General features: G+C 40.3%; 1 protein-coding gene across 1 annotated transcript in view; it reads right to left on the reverse strand.

The window, feature by feature from the left end:
• The window catches only part of TTC17 (tetratricopeptide repeat domain 17), a 126,543-nt gene that overhangs the window by 106,388 nt on the left and 3,125 nt on the right, over positions 1 to 17,030 (reverse strand). The window lies entirely within an intron of this gene.

A 17,030-nucleotide genomic window follows, 5' to 3' on the forward strand; every position in this document is an offset into this window, starting at 1 on the left:
ATAAGTACATATGTCCAATTATATATAACAGCAGTAAATATCTGACTCATATCAAGTTCATTTTCATATATTTCATTTGCTGCTGGTCTCTAACCAAGATATTGTTAATAAATACCTCTCTAATCTGGAACTGTACCTCAGTAAATTCACATGGTCACAGAGGGAAATGTCACTACATAAGGATAATTACTTCACTGCCAAATCAGATAAAAGGTGACTATTTTAAACTTAAACAATTGAAGGGCATAAACATTTTTGAGTTCTACAAAACCAAGAGTGAGGCCATCACTTTCCACTGGTCCTTTATGACAGGAAATTGAATATTTCTATATTATAATATTAATTCCAGCCCCCATATGCAACTTATTCTTCACATATGATAAACATTCTTACCTATTATTTTTAATGGTATTCAAATGAGTACATGAGAGCAGCGTTACTGAAATCTTTTATTATGCCGTACTCATTTTTATTTTTTAATGTTTATTTATTGGCGGGGGGTGAGAGGGGAAGGGGCAGTGACAGAGACATAGAATCTGAAGCAGGCTCCAGGCTCTGAGCTGCCAGCACAGCCTGACGCGAGGCTCAAACCCACAAACCGTGAGATTATGACTTGAGCCGAAGTTGGACACTTAACTGACTGAGCCACCCAGGTGCCCCATGCTATACCCATTCAAAAACATCTCCCCTTAATTAGAAACTAGGGATGGAATATATATATATTACAAATAGTTTATTGTCAAGTTGGTTTCCATATAACACCCAGTGCTCATCCCCACAAGTGCCCTCCTCCATGCCCATCTCCCCCCTCCCCCTCTCCTCCACTCCCATCAGCCCTCAGTTTGTTCTCAGCATTCAAAAGCCTCTCATGGTTTGCCTCCCTCCTTCTCCCCCACTATTTCCCCCCTTCTTCTCCCCCACGGTCCTCTGTTAAGTTCCTCCTAATCCTCCTATACGTGCAAACATATGGTATTTGTCCTTCTCTGCCTGAATTATTTCACTCAGCATTAACACCCTCAAGGTCCATCCATGTAGCTACATGTGGCCAGATTTCATTCTTTCTCGTTGCCATGGAGTATTCCATTGTATAGATAAACCACATCTTGATCCATTCGTTCGTGGATGGACACTTAGGCTCTTTCCACGTTTTGGCTATTGTTCAGAGTGCTGCTATGAACATTGGGGTCTATGTGCTCCTATGCATCAGCACTCCTGTATCCCTTGGGTGAATTCCTAGCAGTGCTATTGCTGGGTCCCTAGGGGGAGATCTAGTGTTAATTTTTTTTTTTTTTTAAATGTTTCATCCATTTCTAGGAGAGAGAGAGAGAGAGAGACAGCATGAGCAGGGGAGGGTCAGAGAGAGAGGGAGTCACAGACTGAAACAGGCTCCAGGCTCTGAGCTGGCAGTCAGCAGAGCCCGACACGGGGCTCGAACCCATGAACCGTGAGATAATGACCTAAATGAAAGTCGGACGCTTAACCGACTAAGCCATCCAGGCGCCCCAGATCTAGTGTTAATTTTTTGAGGAACCTCCACACTATTTTCCAGAAGGGCTGCACCAGTTTACATCCCCAAACAGTGTAGGAGGGTGCCCGTTTCTCCACATCCTCGCCAGCATCTGAGTTCTCTGATTTGCTCATTTTAGCCACTCTGACTGGCGTGAGGTGGTATCTCAGTGTGGTTTTGATTTGTAATTCCCTGATGAGGAGGGATGCTGAGCATCGTTTCATGTGTCTGTTGGCCAAGGGATGGAATATTTTAAATCTGGTATTCAAAATTTTAGATTATTTACTGAGACAATATGATGGAAAATATAAAGATCTTCCAAGCAATGAAGATTTTACCTCGGCCTTTAGTGATCCTACTTTGTGGGTATTTATAGTGTTTGCTAACCAGGATCTACAATCCCCTTCTTGTGGCAAAAGCACCTGCCTTGCTGGCTGGAAGCATCCTTCCCTATATGGAAGCCCTGATCAGTGGATTCCTTTCCCTTTGGTCATGGTAATTATCTCTGAGAAGAGACATTAACCAAGTGGTCAGCTGGTACTAAAGAGACTCTAATCCAGCACTTTTGTTTGAGCTATGTGGATCAGCGATTTTGTATTCAAAGGAGGCTGAGAAGGGGGTTAAGGGAAGCAGAGAAATGAAGACAGAGAGCAACCTATTGTGGTTATGCTGTTTCAGCCCTGGATCAAGCTGTATCTGCAGCACTTAGAATTTGTCCAAATATTCTAATAAAAATTTTCAGTACAGAAGTTTTGGTGCCAAAATTTCTTCTAAACCCTCTGCCCAGGGTCTCTTCTTATCCTTGTGGCTCTTTTCAGATCTTCTGTCCCTTTGCACATGCTATTTCTATTTGGAATACACATCTATCCTTATGCTTTTGATGAAGGCCAAATGACTGGGCTCAAATGACATTTCTTTTTGTGAAGCCATTCTTCTCTTGAGCTCCCATAGTACTTTTTACACACTTCTTTAACAGTGCTTATTACATTGTTTACCTATTTTATGTCTGTCTCTCCAGAAAAAAAAACTTTGTATTGTTCTACCTCTAGTAGAACATAGTCCAAATGCTTTCAGGTACATGTTAAGCACTTAATACACTGCTGGTTGTTTGATAAAGTTGTCTGATGTCACATTTGTTAGAGAATCCATCTCCACCGACATTATCATTCAGTGATGACGATCTGTAAAGGAGGTAAAGAGGCTAGGCCTCCAGGAATCATGAAAAAACAAGTCCTTCACAGGTCTGTGACTAGCTGCGTGACCTTAAGCAAATCACCTTCTCTGCATGGGCTTCCATTTCCTCAACTATAAACTGAGGGGACACAACTTCATGACTTTTAAAGCTCCTTATGTTCTTTATATCCTACCCCCATAAAAGATTTAACACTGTTGTAAAAGTGTCACGTTTTTACCAGTCTCACACACCACAGAAGAATCTAATGTTCAAATGAATGAAACAATCATTCTTTCAATTTGCCTGTATAAATTTGTTTTTTTTTGTTTTTTTGTTTTTGTTTTTTTATATTTTTATTTATTTCTAGGAGAGAGACAGAGACAGCGTGAGCAGGGGAGGGTCAGAGAGAGAGGGAGACACAGACTCTGAAACAGGCTCCAGGCTCTGAGCTGGCAGCCAGCACAGAGCCCGACGCAGGGCTCGAACCCACGAACCGCGAGATCATGACCTAAGCGAAAGTCGGACGCTTAACCGACTAAGCCACCCAGGCGCCCCTGTATAAATTTGTTTTAAAAAAAATGTTTTTTATAGTTTACTTATTTTTGAGACTGAGAAAGACGGAGCATGAGTGGGGGAGGGGCAGAGAGAGAGGGAGACACAGAATCTGAAATAGGCTCCAGGCTGTGAGCTGTCAGCAACGAACCTGATGTGGGGCTCAAACCCACAAACCCCGAGATCATGACGTGAGCTGAAGTCGGACGCTTAACAGACTGAGCCACCCAGGCGCCCCTCCTGTATAAATTTGTACTCACTCTAGGTAGGGACTCTTTCCAAAGCTGCAGCTGAAAGTATCTTTTAAACTGTCAATTTGTCAAATTAAACCAAGGTTCCAATTAGGAGTGGCTATTTCTGAGCATTTAAGTTGCTCACTGTATCACAGGCAAAATTAGTTCTCCCTGTCTTTATGTCACTTTATTCTAAAAAAGTTCAACTGGAAAAAAATTTTTTTTCTGATCATAAGGTAAATATATAGGTTACTATAAAAACAAACACATTATGGACAATATTAAGAAAAAAATTTAAATTACTTGAAACATCACCTTCCTAGATAACTGCTGTCAGACCTAGTTAATTATGTCAGGATAACTTCTCTGCATATATATGCACACACACATTGCTATGGAGAATAAACATTTTTACAAAAATAGGATCATATTTACTATACTGTATCTCTTACTTCCCCACTGTTTCCTAAAATTTATCAGCTTTCTTTCTCAGGAATTATAGATCTATGTCATCATATTTAGTGGATAATATTAAAGTTATTTATCCAGGTTTCTGCTAATTAAAATTTGGGCTTTTAGTTCTTCTCTCTTTTTAATGGTATTGAGATGAATATCCTTACAGTTAAAAGTTTTTTGAGTGCTGTCTACTTAGTTTCTTCCTAGAAAAAGAATTGCTAGGTTAAAGGAACTGCGCTTTTAAATTTATATTTTTTGCTAGTTTTTCTCCAAAATAGCTGAATCAACTGAAATTCCTACCAACAATCACTGAGTTTTTCCACACTCTTAAGAACTCAGAGAAAAAGGGTGAATACATTTGAATCTCTGTGTTGGCCATATGGATTTCTTCTTATGTGTGCTTATAAAAAAATCTTCCTTATTGCCTCCCTTTAAACCCATCTGATACTTTACATCACAATTTTATGAATGGTGGTTTCCAGTTGTTGAGACTCAAAATGATTATCACTTTGGTTGTGTTTTCTGACTTTTACTACAGCAAACACATATTACTTAAGTTTATAAAAATATATCTTTTTTTAAAGTGCTCTCTACAGATCTTATTAAAATGAAACCTCAGAATGCTATGTGATGTGTATTTTTAAATAAAAAACGAGTTGTAATGACAAATAAGCTCAGGTCTGAGGAACAACATTGTTCCTTTTCCTTATATGTTCATAGAGAAAAAAGTTCCTCTCCCAGATGTAGGGCCAGGCAAAACACCTCTAAAAGGTAACATCTTTTTTATTTTCTTATTTGCTATCTTATTCTCCTCAAATTTTTATCCTGATCTCAAATCTAGTTCACTACCATTTTCAAATGACTGCCCAAAGAACCCTCACCTTTGTGACTCCTGGCAGGTGAACACAGGCAAGCGACACAGTTCAGAGGGATGGAATGAAGGAGGCAGAAGTCTGGGGCCTGACTCTGCATGCAATTCTTTCTTTAGGATTCAAGTGTAACCATCATGGACCTACACTTTCCTCCAGGTTGAGAGAAGTGCAAAATCACAAACAAAATACCAGTTCAGCCTCAGCTCTGGAAAGGGACTTTCATGGGCTCCTGACTATAATAATTTTCAAAACTTTAATAGAGAAGTAGATCTTTCACTAGAAACATTTAATTGTTTGAGATCAATAAAACACTATTATTATGAACTGTCAGGATCTGGAAATATTTCTGGTAAAGAGGACTTTTTATCTTTTGCCATTAGTGTACTTGTACAATATGGTATTTTAATGTTTTAAAACATGCTTCAATTTTGTAGGATATCAGGTTACTGAAACTAAATATAAACTTTAAATAAACAAAAATACTGAATCTTGACCATCACACGAATTTTTATGGCTTTGTATCTCTATTTTCTAAAGTTTTACTCTCACTTAGATTTACATTCTCATGTTCACAGTTCTTGGAAGACAAAGTTGTAAACACTTAAACACACATAAAACAATCTAGGTATTTGAAGTATATTATATAGCTATAATCTAGATTTGACCATGTGCAGTGTTGCAGCCACTTTTATGAGAGCAATCATATCAATCAAGCACCGTTTTCCAAAGTGATAAGTTAATAACCATATTCAACATGAACAACAAATGAACAACTTCTTATACAAGCACTACCAGACTACATGTTCTGATTTGTGTCACCAGGAAATATATAAATAACAATGAATAAAGTAGACAATTTACAACTTTACAAGGAAAGAAAACAAAATGCTGGATTGGGACACAAGAGTCACGGATATTTCTCATTTGTGTATTAATGATATTCTTGTAAACACATAGAGAACAATGTTGCTGTGCAATTAGAGCAATTTTATATGTAACTTGGAAGTGACTCTCATTTCAGCAGCTCATATTTATTGAACACAGAACAATGGCCCAAAAAGATGTTCATGTCCTAACCCCCAGAACCTGTGACTAGTTACATTATGTGGCAAAGGGAAATTAAGGTAGCTGATAGAGTTAAGGCTGTTATTCAGATTACTTTAATTAAGACAAAATATAACCTGGATTATCCAGGTGGACCCAATGCAATCACAAGGGTCCCTAAAATTGGAATAGGGAGGTCAGAGAGAGAGATGTGGGTAAGGAAGAAAGATCAGAGAAATACAATGTTGGTTGGCTTTGAAGATACAATAAAAGGAGGCCAAGAGCCAAGGAATGTGCGTGGCCTCTGGAAACTGAAAAAGGTAAGGAAATGGACTCTCTTTTACTATCTCCAGCATTACTGTCCCCTTGATTTTAGCCCAGTGCAACATGGGTTGAACTGCTAACCTACACAACCGTAAAATGATAAATTTCTTTTGTTTTAAGCCATCAACTGTGGTAATTTTTTACAGCAGCAAACAGAAAACTAATACAAGCACCCACTAAGTTCCAGGCACAATGCCAGGCTTAAAGGTGATAGATAAAACATGTGTGAATATGAAAATTCTTAGTTGGGTGCTCTTGAATGAACTGTGTCTCCCCCAAAATTTTATGTTGAAGCTGTAACCTCCAATGTCATGGTAATTGGACAGTAGGCATCTGGGGGGTAATTAGGTTTAGATGAGGTCATGAGGTTGGGCCCTTATGACGGGATTGGTACCCTTGTAAGAGGAGACACTGAGGGGCGCCTGGGTGGCTCAGTCGGTTGAGCGTCCGACTTCGGCTCAGGTCATGATCTCACGGTTTGTGGGTTTAAGCCCTGCATCGGGCTCTGTGCTGACTGCCAGCTTAGAGCCTGGAGCCTATTTCAGAGTCTGTATCTCCCTCTCTCTCTGACCCTCCCCGGCTCACGCTCTCTCTCTCTCTCTCTCTCAGAAATAAGTAAAAAACAAAAACAAAAAAAGAGGAGGCACCGAAAGCTTGCTTTCTCTTTCTCTCTGCCACGTGAGGACACAGTAGGAATGCAGCAGGTCTGCAAGCCAGAAAGAGAGCTCTCACCAGAACCTGATCACTCTAGCACTCTGACCGTGGACTTCCGGCCTCCAAAACTGTGAGGAAAACTGGTACTTAAGTCACTCAGTTTATGAGATTTTGTTACTGAGATCTGTTAATCAAATACTAGAAAAGGGACACTAAAATGAGTGCCAGAAATTGAACCTTAAGTTTTACCATGACTCAGGTGATGCCAACTCAACAGCCAGGAAATTACTTTCCTATTTCATGCTACACATCACTGCTGTATACCACCACTGAATAAAGTTCAACTTTATTACTCATCAAACAGTAGTAATATTAACTCTGGGTTGGGGGGGGGTCAGCATGACTAATTTCTTTTACTGTAATCCCAACAAGTGTGAAGTAAGCGTTAATGACAAAGGTTTAAGTTTTCTATGAAGATAAGCAAACCAAACTGAAGGTTCCTTTTTGTTCATACTTCCACTGATGGCCATAACAGTGTTTTGCTAAGGGCAACGGGTGGGATAAGGGGTGTCTGACTAGAATCGGATTATATATACAAAGATTTGATGTATCCCAAACACTATTGGGCATTTCAAACACTCCTGATGCAGTCCTTTAAAAGGACGATTCGGCAATATCTAAGAAAATTAAAGATGCATTCTTCAAACAGGGAAATTCCACTTCAAAGAATTCATCTTACAGATATACTCAATATGCTCACAGGATCATGTGAAGACATATGAATGAACACACACACTCATTCCAGTAAAAGCCTGGAAACAATCTAAATGCCTGTTATTAGGGGACTGGTTAAATAAATTACAGAATAGCCATGCAACCAAATACTATGCAATTTTAAGGGCAAAGAGAGTAGCTTTTCATTTCTGACAGATGTCTAACTATTAATAAAAAGTAGTCATGAGACAAAATGTTTCCAGTTGTGTGTTTTTAAAAATCCATACAAAGATTTGCAAATACATGGGAACTTTTTGGAAGAAGACACAGATAATTCTGTGATTACTTCCAGGAAGAAAAACCATGAGTGGTTATAAAACTTTCACTTTAAAAAATATATATAACTGAGTTTATTTATTTTTAAAATTTTTTAATGTTTATTTTTGAGAGAGTCAGAATGTGAGTGGGGGAGGGGCAGAGAGAGAAGGAAACACAGAATCTGCAGCAGGCTCCAGGTTCTAAGCTGTCAGCACAGAGCCCGACGCGGGGCTAGAACTCACTCACGAACTGTGAGATCATGACCTGAGCCAAAGTCGGACACTTAACCAACTGAGCCACCCAGGTGTCCCAAAACTTCCACTTTTCGTCTAAGTAGCTTGAAAATATTTTGTGAACAATGATCATGTATTTTATAGTTTCAAATTAAATTACAGGATGCCTGGGTGGCTCAGTCAGTAAAGCATCTGACTCTTGATCTCAGGGTCCTGAGTTCAAGCCCCACATTGGGCAGGGAACCTACTTTTAAAAAAATCAAATAAACTCAATTCAAAAATAGAAAAAATATTGATGTTTTATATATAAAATGACAGAAATATTTTTCTTTATATTGGTAGTAATGTTTAGCAGTACAGAGAAGAGAGCAATTTAAAATGGGATCTGAGCTGGAATTTATACACTGCCACTTCCTATCTGCATGGCCTTGGGCAAGGAGTTTAACCACACTCAGCTTAATTTCTTAATTTAACAGAGATATAAATACCCACATCTTACTGGGTCTATATGACTATAAAATAAATGAATATTGGAAACACTTGGTAAAGTGCTCAGTGAAATCGACATTAAATTCTTATTACTATAAAAGTTACCTGTTGACATTATCATAAATTAGAGTCACTTTCATGTATGACTGTAAAATGCAAACTCTATGAAGGGAGAGACCATCTCCCTCACAGCTGTATTACACGTACCTAATACAGAAAGGATTCCAGTTTGTGTTCAATGAGCGAACTAAGCCTGCCAAATGTATGGCACACAAAAAGCTCTTAGCAAATATTTGCTCAAATAAAACGTTCCTGACTCCATTTGACCACTTTGGGCATGTACCACTCTCTAAAGTTTTACTAAAGATTAACTATCCATTTCATCTCCCCACCAAGCAATTAGACTAAAGAAAGAAAGGGCAAAACATGAGGGGGGAGGGTGAGGAGGGTTCTCCTGCTGGTCACTGATTGTAAATTAAATAACTAAGTGCCTTAGAGGGTAAGTGAAGAATGAGGTAAGATGTTAGTTTAAAAAATACATAAATGAATTCTTTTCAAAAGTTAGACTCATGAAGTAGTTACTGCTGACTAAATAAATATGGGAGACATAATCTGATCTGGCTATTGTGAATTCCTGGTAGCAGGCCTTGAAAGCAAATATATACTTTAGCTTATACAGAAGTATCATGACAGTATACATTTTTAATAAATACTTCTTTTGTATATGATTATATTAAATGTCTGAACATTAGGGGACTTACCTAAATTTGTATAGTATTCAATTAATTTAAATAATGTCACAATCTTAAAGTTCTTTGAGCATATCATTCAAGATATGTTGAAAAGATAGTATCTCCAAACAGCCAATTGGAATGTAGGTTATCTGAGACACCATTTTACAACTCTGGTTCAGGGATACTACATTCTTTTTTTTTTTTTTTTCTTTTTTTTCTGAGAGAGAGAGACAGACAGCGTGAGCAGGGGGAGGGTCAGAGAGGGAGATACAGACTCTGAAGCAGGCTCCAGGCTCTGAGCTAACTGTCAGCACAGAGCCCAACACGGGGCTCGAACTCACAAAATGTGAGATCATGACCTGAGCCGAAGTTGGACGCTTAACCGACTGAGCCACCCAGGAGCCCAAAGAGATACTACATTCTTAGAGAAGTCTTGGTTTGTCTAGGCCTTTTATTTTTAGCAGGGAGAACGCATCAACTGCCTTGCTCCCTTTAAAGTAAATGCACTGTGCTTTCTCCAGACTACTAAAACGATGGTGGCCCTTCACTGTGCTAATATGCAAGAACTTTTACAAGTGTAAATAACTGCTTGCACACATACATGCAGGTACTCTCCCTTTTTCGTATTCAATATTTCCTGAGTGTGTACAATGTGTCAGGCACCCTTTTAGGCATGGGGGTTACCTCACTGAACATAACAAAGGCCAATGAAAAAGTTAATGTTCTTGTAGGAAGACCAGCAATAAAATACATATTAGAACAGAATAATAGGTGCTATGAAGAAAACTAAAGCAGAGTGATGGAAGGAGATGCTGTTTTAGACAGTGTGGTCAGAAGAGAGGTGACATGTGAACAGAGACTTGAAACATACCCATGAGAGTGTCTGCAGAAAATTTTCAAGCAACAAAGTTGGTGCTCTTTAGACCCACCCCAAAGGCCAGTATGGCCGAATCACAGCACACAAGAAGGAAAATGGTATTTGGGGTAGAGAGGTGGTCAGGGGCCAGGTCCCAGATCTTGCAAGAGCCTGTGTTATAGGCCCTGGTAAAATCTCCCAAATTTTTTTCTTAAAAGTATGATGGGAAACCACTGAAGATTTTCTGACACTCTTAAAATCTCTTCCCCCTACAACACTTAAAAGAGTGACATGGTGTGGAGAGTAGACTCTATGTGGCAAAAGTGGAAGCAAGGACACTGGTCAGGAGGCTCCTCTGCACAGGTTTAAAAGGGAGATGAAGACAGTCTAGACTAGGGCTGTAGAAGTAGAGGTGGAACGACATGGCTTGATGCAGGAGACATTTTGGAAGTAGAGCTGACAGGTTATTGGTAGATTAGGTATGAGACACAGCAGTTGAGGAAGATTTTGGACCTGAGCAATCTGGTAACCAGTGTGGTGGGGTAGGAAATGAAGAGTTCAGTTTCGGACATGATGTATTTGTGATGTCCATTAGACAGCTAAGTGGAGATGTTGGGTGGGCAGTTGGATACATGAATATGGAATTCAGGGAAGGACTGCAGATATAATTCGAGAGAATCCTCAGAATAGAGGTCATATTTTTGCCATGAGAGGCAATAAGACCATCTGGTGAGCACATCAGTATTTAAGAGTCACTAAGAAGAGGCACCTGGGTGGCTCAGTCAGTTAGGCATCCAACTTCAGCTCAGGTCATGATCTCACGGTTTGTGAGTTCAAGCCCTGGGTGGGGCTCTTTGCTGACAGCTCAGAGACTGGAACCTGCCTCGCATTCTACATCTCCCTCTCCCTCTGCCTCTCCCCTGCTCATGCTCTGTCTCTCTCTCTCAAAAATAAATAAGCATTAAAAAAAAAAAAAGGACTCACTAAGAAAAGAGGAATTCAGCAGAAGAGAATGAGAACCATGGCCAGGGATTTAGAGGGAAAGCCAGGAGTGTACGTGCTGGAAGCCATGGAAGAAAATAGCTCGATAAGTCAGATGGCAAGTGCTGGCTGGGGTGCTAAGAGGGTGAGAGAGACTGAGCACCGAATCTGGCAATAAGGCAGGCCCTGGTATATCTTGACAAGACTCACGGAGATGAAGGACTAGAGTGGCTTTAAGAGACCTATACAGAGAGAGGGAAGAGAGGGGCACCTGGGTGGCTCTGTCAGTTAAACGTCTGAGTCTGGTTTCCAACTCTTGGTTCCGGCTCAAGTCCTCTCATAGTTTGTGAGTTTGAGCCCCGCATAGGGCTCTGTGCTGGCAGTGCGGAGCCTGCTTGCAATTCTCTCTCTCTCTCTGCCTCTTCCCCACTCACTCTGTATCTGTCTCTCTCAAACAAATAAATAAACTTAAAGAAGAAAAAAAAAGGGAAGAGAACCCGTGAGCACAAACAATTTTCAAGAGGTGTGCCTGGTTGTAAAGAGCCACCCAACAGAGGAATTCCCCTTGCTTTTGCATCACGGAATCTCACGGAGATGCAGGTAGGGCTCACCCCTGCCCCCTTGCACACTGGAGTGCAAACCTGTTCTAACTTTTGACCTGATGTGCTGACAAGTCCTTTTCCTCACTGTCAGAGCGCCTTCTGTTCATTTCCCCCGATGCTGCTTCTAAACTGCAACAACTGCCGAACCCCACAGCTGACCCTAATCCCCCCTCAACAATGCAGCTGCCATTTCTCATCCATCTTCTCTGCCCTTCCTGATGATTTTTATTTTTTTTCCTTATCTCTTGTCACTTCTCCATACTTTTCAGTGCCTGAATAAAGCTGACCTTTTAATTTTTTTTTAATGTTTATTTTTGAGAGAGAGAAAGAGAGTGCATGTGTGTGCACAAGCAGGGGAGAGGCAGAGAGAAGGGGATGGAGGATCCAAAGCAGGCTCTGTGCTGACAGCAGTGAGCCCAATATGGGGCTCGAACTAGCAAACTGTGAGATCATGACTTGAGCCAAAGCCGGAAGCTCAACCAACTCAGCCACCCAGGTGCCCCAAAGCTGACCTTTTAGATGTAACATCAGTGACAAAGAGGATGATTTCCTTTGCACCCAAAACCTGACCACAGAAGACAGGCCAACAGCGATCTCTGAAAGTACGGCTCTTCTCCTGTGCAAACAGCACCTTATCTGAAGGCCCAATGGCTGACTAACTAATGGGTTATTTGGAGCTTTAAAGATCTTCGAGGAGTCTGAGGCCTCCTGTAGGTTAGCTTCCAAAAGACAATCACATCAGTAAGCAGTGTAAGGCTTCATTCAGACAATGGTAAACTCATGAAAGGCAGGAACCAGTTTTCATACTTCAACAGATACTATTATGGCCTATGGGATTTAGCATGAGAGATGCAGGAGGTGCAGAGAAAATGGGTATGGCTTCTCCCTTCATGGAACATGTAGTAATCTAGTAGGGCATTTACGTAAGTAAAAAAGCACAATATGGCATGATAGATTCTTTCATAAGGGAATACCAGATACTATGAAAGCACATAGAAAGAACAGCTTGTTCAAATTTGGGCATTAGAATCTTCCCTGTGAAAGTGATGTTTAAGTTGTGAAGACTACTGAGTTTAGCCAGATTGGGATATTTCAGAAGAAGAACGTGTGTAAAGGCCCAGAAGCAAGTGAGAACTGAGCACATCTGAGGGCAGTGACAAAAGTTAAATATGGCCAAGTGTGTATGTGTACGTATTCTGGGGGGAAGGCGGAGCTCTCAAGAATGAGCAAAGATAAGCTAGAGAGAAGGAGGGGCCAGATCACAAGATACATTAAAGAAAGACCATATCCTGGGATATGCACCAAAATATTCAAAGACAGTTTTCCTTGGGAAGTGAGAATGGGGAGAAGTGGGAAGACTTCAAGTTAGCATCTTAAATACTCCCATAATGCTAGGCATTTATTTTTTAGAGCGCCATGCATTCCTTCTGTAATTTAAATTTGTAATGAAACAAAACAAAGGTTTTATTTATTTTTATTTTAGAGCTAGTGAGAGCACACACAGGAGGGAGAGGGGCAGAGAGGAAGAGAGAAGGAGGGAGAGACAGAGAATCAAGCAGGCTCCATGCTTAGAATGGAGCTGGACACAGGGCTCGAACCCAAGACTCTGGGATCATGACCTGAGCAGAGATCAAAAGTTGGACACTCAACCAACTGAGACACCCAGGTGTCTTGAAACAAAGAAAGTTTCCAAAGCTGAGTCTAACTGCACTGGGGGGAATGGGTTGGAAGCAGGACAAGACTAGAGAAGGCAGAGCTGCTGGAAAGCGGTGGCAAGAATCAGGTGGCCTGAACTGGAGCCTCAGCAGTGACTGTGGGAAGAAGATAGAATTAGAAAGTAGAATAGAAAGATCTTGGTAAAGAATAAAGGAAACAACTAGATTTCTGACATGGGCAAAGGGATGGATGGTGAATGGTGGGGTCTTTCATTCAATTTGGGAAAACAGGGCATGACACAGGTTTGGATAGGGTAAAAACAAGTTTAGATTTCATCATATTAAGCTTGAAGTACCTAGAGGACATTCACATGGAGTTCAAGTTTGTAGAGATCCTGAACCTATAACCCTGAAGGAAAAAATCTGACTTACAAAAAGAAATGTGGCTACTCTCAGCATATATATGGTAACTTAAGTCCTGAGACAAGGTAGGATTGCCCAGGTACATGTAAAAAGAAGGCTGGAACTGAAGCTGGAAGTAGAGCAATATATAAAGCTGAATTTCTCAGAATTATCTGTGACCCATATGTATCATGATCTCCTGAGGACTTTCGTAAAAATGTAGAATTCTGGGCTCTGCCACCAACCTACTGATTCAGATACTTTAGTGGCCTAGGAATCTGTATTTTAAGCAAGTATCCCAGATTATTTTTGAGAACCACTGATCTAGAAGATGAGTGGAGGAAGAAGAGGCAGAGAAAAGAGAAAGAAAAAAAAAAAGGTTTAAGAAAGAGCTGTGCTCTGCTCACCCCGATGAATAATGAGAATTTCATGTCACAGTAGCCATGGGAAAACAGCATATGCATCAAAGCACAGTGGGCTGGTGAAAAATAAGCAATTAGTAAATACTTGTTTAATAAATAATTGGGGGAAATATTTAAAGTTATAATTTACCTGTGTATAATTATAAGCTACTAAGTATAGTATAAGAATTTATAAGAAATTGAGAAATTTCTTATAAACTGGGAAATATAAGAAATTGGGAAATATATAGTCCCAGAAACTGGGAATTTATAAGAAAAAAGAATAGTGGGAAGTGGAAAAAAAAAACGAAGTGCGAATCACTTTGATGTCAACGTCCAGGACAAATTGCAAAGGTTTAGCAGGTATCTAGCAAGTTAGTGAATAAACAACCATGACCTCTCAGATCCAAGTAAATTCCTGAAGTATATAAACACAGAAGCAACGCTTTATGACAAAAAGATGGGCTCAGTTTCGAAAAGCACTGAAATAAACCTGTCAGCTTCATAGTATCATCCAGATGTCCTCTCCCAGATTAACCAATTACTTAATACCCAAATCAAACCACTCCTTCACTTATAAGCTATTAAAGACCAAGAGATACAGATTTCGCCTGTCCAACTAAACCTGACAGCTCTTGCTCAGGTCATAGCTGATGAAATATTATTGCTTATCTAACACTTCTTATGCCAAAGTTGCTAAGCTCCAGACTATCAGCTTTGTCAGAAACTTCCTTTGTTCTAAGCAGTTAAAAGGATCTGTACTCTAAAGACATTTGCTTGATAGAAGACAAAATGATGAAATAACACCCAAATTAAATCACACCTGTTTTTGACCCCTCCCTATCTACCCCCAATTTAAAGTCATCACAAAACATTCTGGAGAGGTAAAGCAAACCGGGAAAGACTTTTACTTCATTATTCCTGTTTTTCCTTTACTTTTCATTTGTAGGTTTTATGAGAGGAGGGAAAAGCACTTCAAACTTACTGAGTACAAAGGACTCATTTGCATGCTACTGCAGGTTTTTATTTACTGCTATCACTAAATGCCACTCATCAGTTGTGTGACTCTGGGTGATTTTTGCTCTGAGTTGTATCATATACCCTTCAGGAATTTTTTCCAAATCTAAAGTACTATGGTTCTAAGATTTGAGAAGGAAATTGTCAGCAGCTAAGAAATATTACACTGTTATGAGAGTTGATAACAATTATACTCTTTATTTACTTAAAGTTTTGGGCCTCCACTTAGGAAGAGAGAGAATACCAGAGGCCATGAACTCCAGTGGTAGAAGTACTTCCTTTTTTTTTTTTTTTTAAAGTAGGTTTCATGCCCAGCACGGAGACCAGCGTGGGGCTTAAACTCATGACTCTGAGATCAAGACCTGAGCTGAGGTCGAGTCGACTGAGACACGCGGGGGACATGGACCCTTTCCCCTCCCTCACCTATTTTTAGAAGTACATCTTCTTGATTCAATAAGTCTGAGACAAACTGGTAACATTTCAGGAGTTCATTTGTTAGCTGGTAATTCAGAACACGGAGCATTGGTTTTTCCACAGTAATGATGTTATACAATATGGTTAGGCCCTTTGGGCTAATTCACAAAACTTAATATAACCTTAAAGTGACTCTCCAGTTTTGATAAAAACAGAAAAATAAATATTGCCATACTAGTGATGAAGGAAATAAAAAAGAGAGGTACCTGGGTGGCTCAGTCAGTTAAGCATCCAACTTCTGCTCAGGTCATGATCTCACAGTTTGTGAGTTTGAGTCCATGTGGGGGTCTGTGCTGACAGCTCAGAGCCTAGAGCCTGCTTCACATTCTATGTCTCACTCTTTCTCTGCCCCTCCCCTGCTCATGCTCTCTTGCTCTCTCTCTCTCTCAAAAATAAACGTTAAGGGGCACCTGGGTGGCTTAGTCGGTTAAGCGTCCGACTTTCGCTTAGGTCATGATCTCACTGTTCGTGGGTTCGAGCCCCATGTCGGGCTCTGTGCTGACTGCCAGCTCAGAGTCTGAAGCCTGTTTCAGAGTCTGTGACTCCCTCTCTCTCTGACCCTTCCCTGCTCACACTGTCTCTCTCTCTCTCTCTCTCCTAGAAATAAAAAAAATAAAAATAAATAAATAAATAAACGTTAAAAAATAATTAAAAGGAGGAGCATCTGGGTGGTTCAGTTGGTTGAGCATCCAACTTCAGCTCAGGTCATGATTTCACGGTTTGTGGGTTCGAGCCCCACATTGGGCTCTGTGCTATGGAGCTCAGAGCTTGGAGCCTGCTTTGGATTCTGTGTCTCCCTCTCTGCCCCATGCCTGCTCATGCTCTGTCTCTCGCACTCAAAAATAAATAAATATTTTAAAAATAAAAAAAATAATTAAAAGGAAATGAGAAAGAAACAAATTTCTCTCAGAGCCTATTCTTCACAATGAAGTCAAAGGATCCATTGACCTGATTACTCTGTAGCTTCTCCAAGTAATGAGATTATAATAGCCCACTGCTAAAGCGCATGGACCCCAGGGACCGTTGCTTAAATAAAGCAAAGTTTTCAGGTACAGGAGACACAAGGGGATCAGAGGTATGCCAAAGCCCAAAGCTGGGAGAAAAGCATAAAGTTAAAGAGAAGAGGAGCACTTCTTCTTAACTGTCCGGGCTGCAGTGGGAAAGGAACTTAGAGTCTAGAACATTCTCTTTACGTCTCAGCTCCAGGATTCCCTGGACAACACTCCCGGTAGTTCAGTGGCAGCTCAGTAAACATGGAACCTAACAACATATAAGGTGTGCTTCCCAGCTGAGACAGGGACTGTGAAAAGCAACAATTCCCTAAGTTGCCATGCCGAG

Source organism: Hyaena hyaena, unplaced genomic scaffold, assembly GCF_003009895.1.
Source record: "Hyaena hyaena isolate Hyena2069 unplaced genomic scaffold, ASM300989v1 scaffold_23, whole genome shotgun sequence".
NCBI lineage: Eukaryota > Metazoa > Chordata > Mammalia > Carnivora > Hyaenidae > Hyaena > Hyaena hyaena.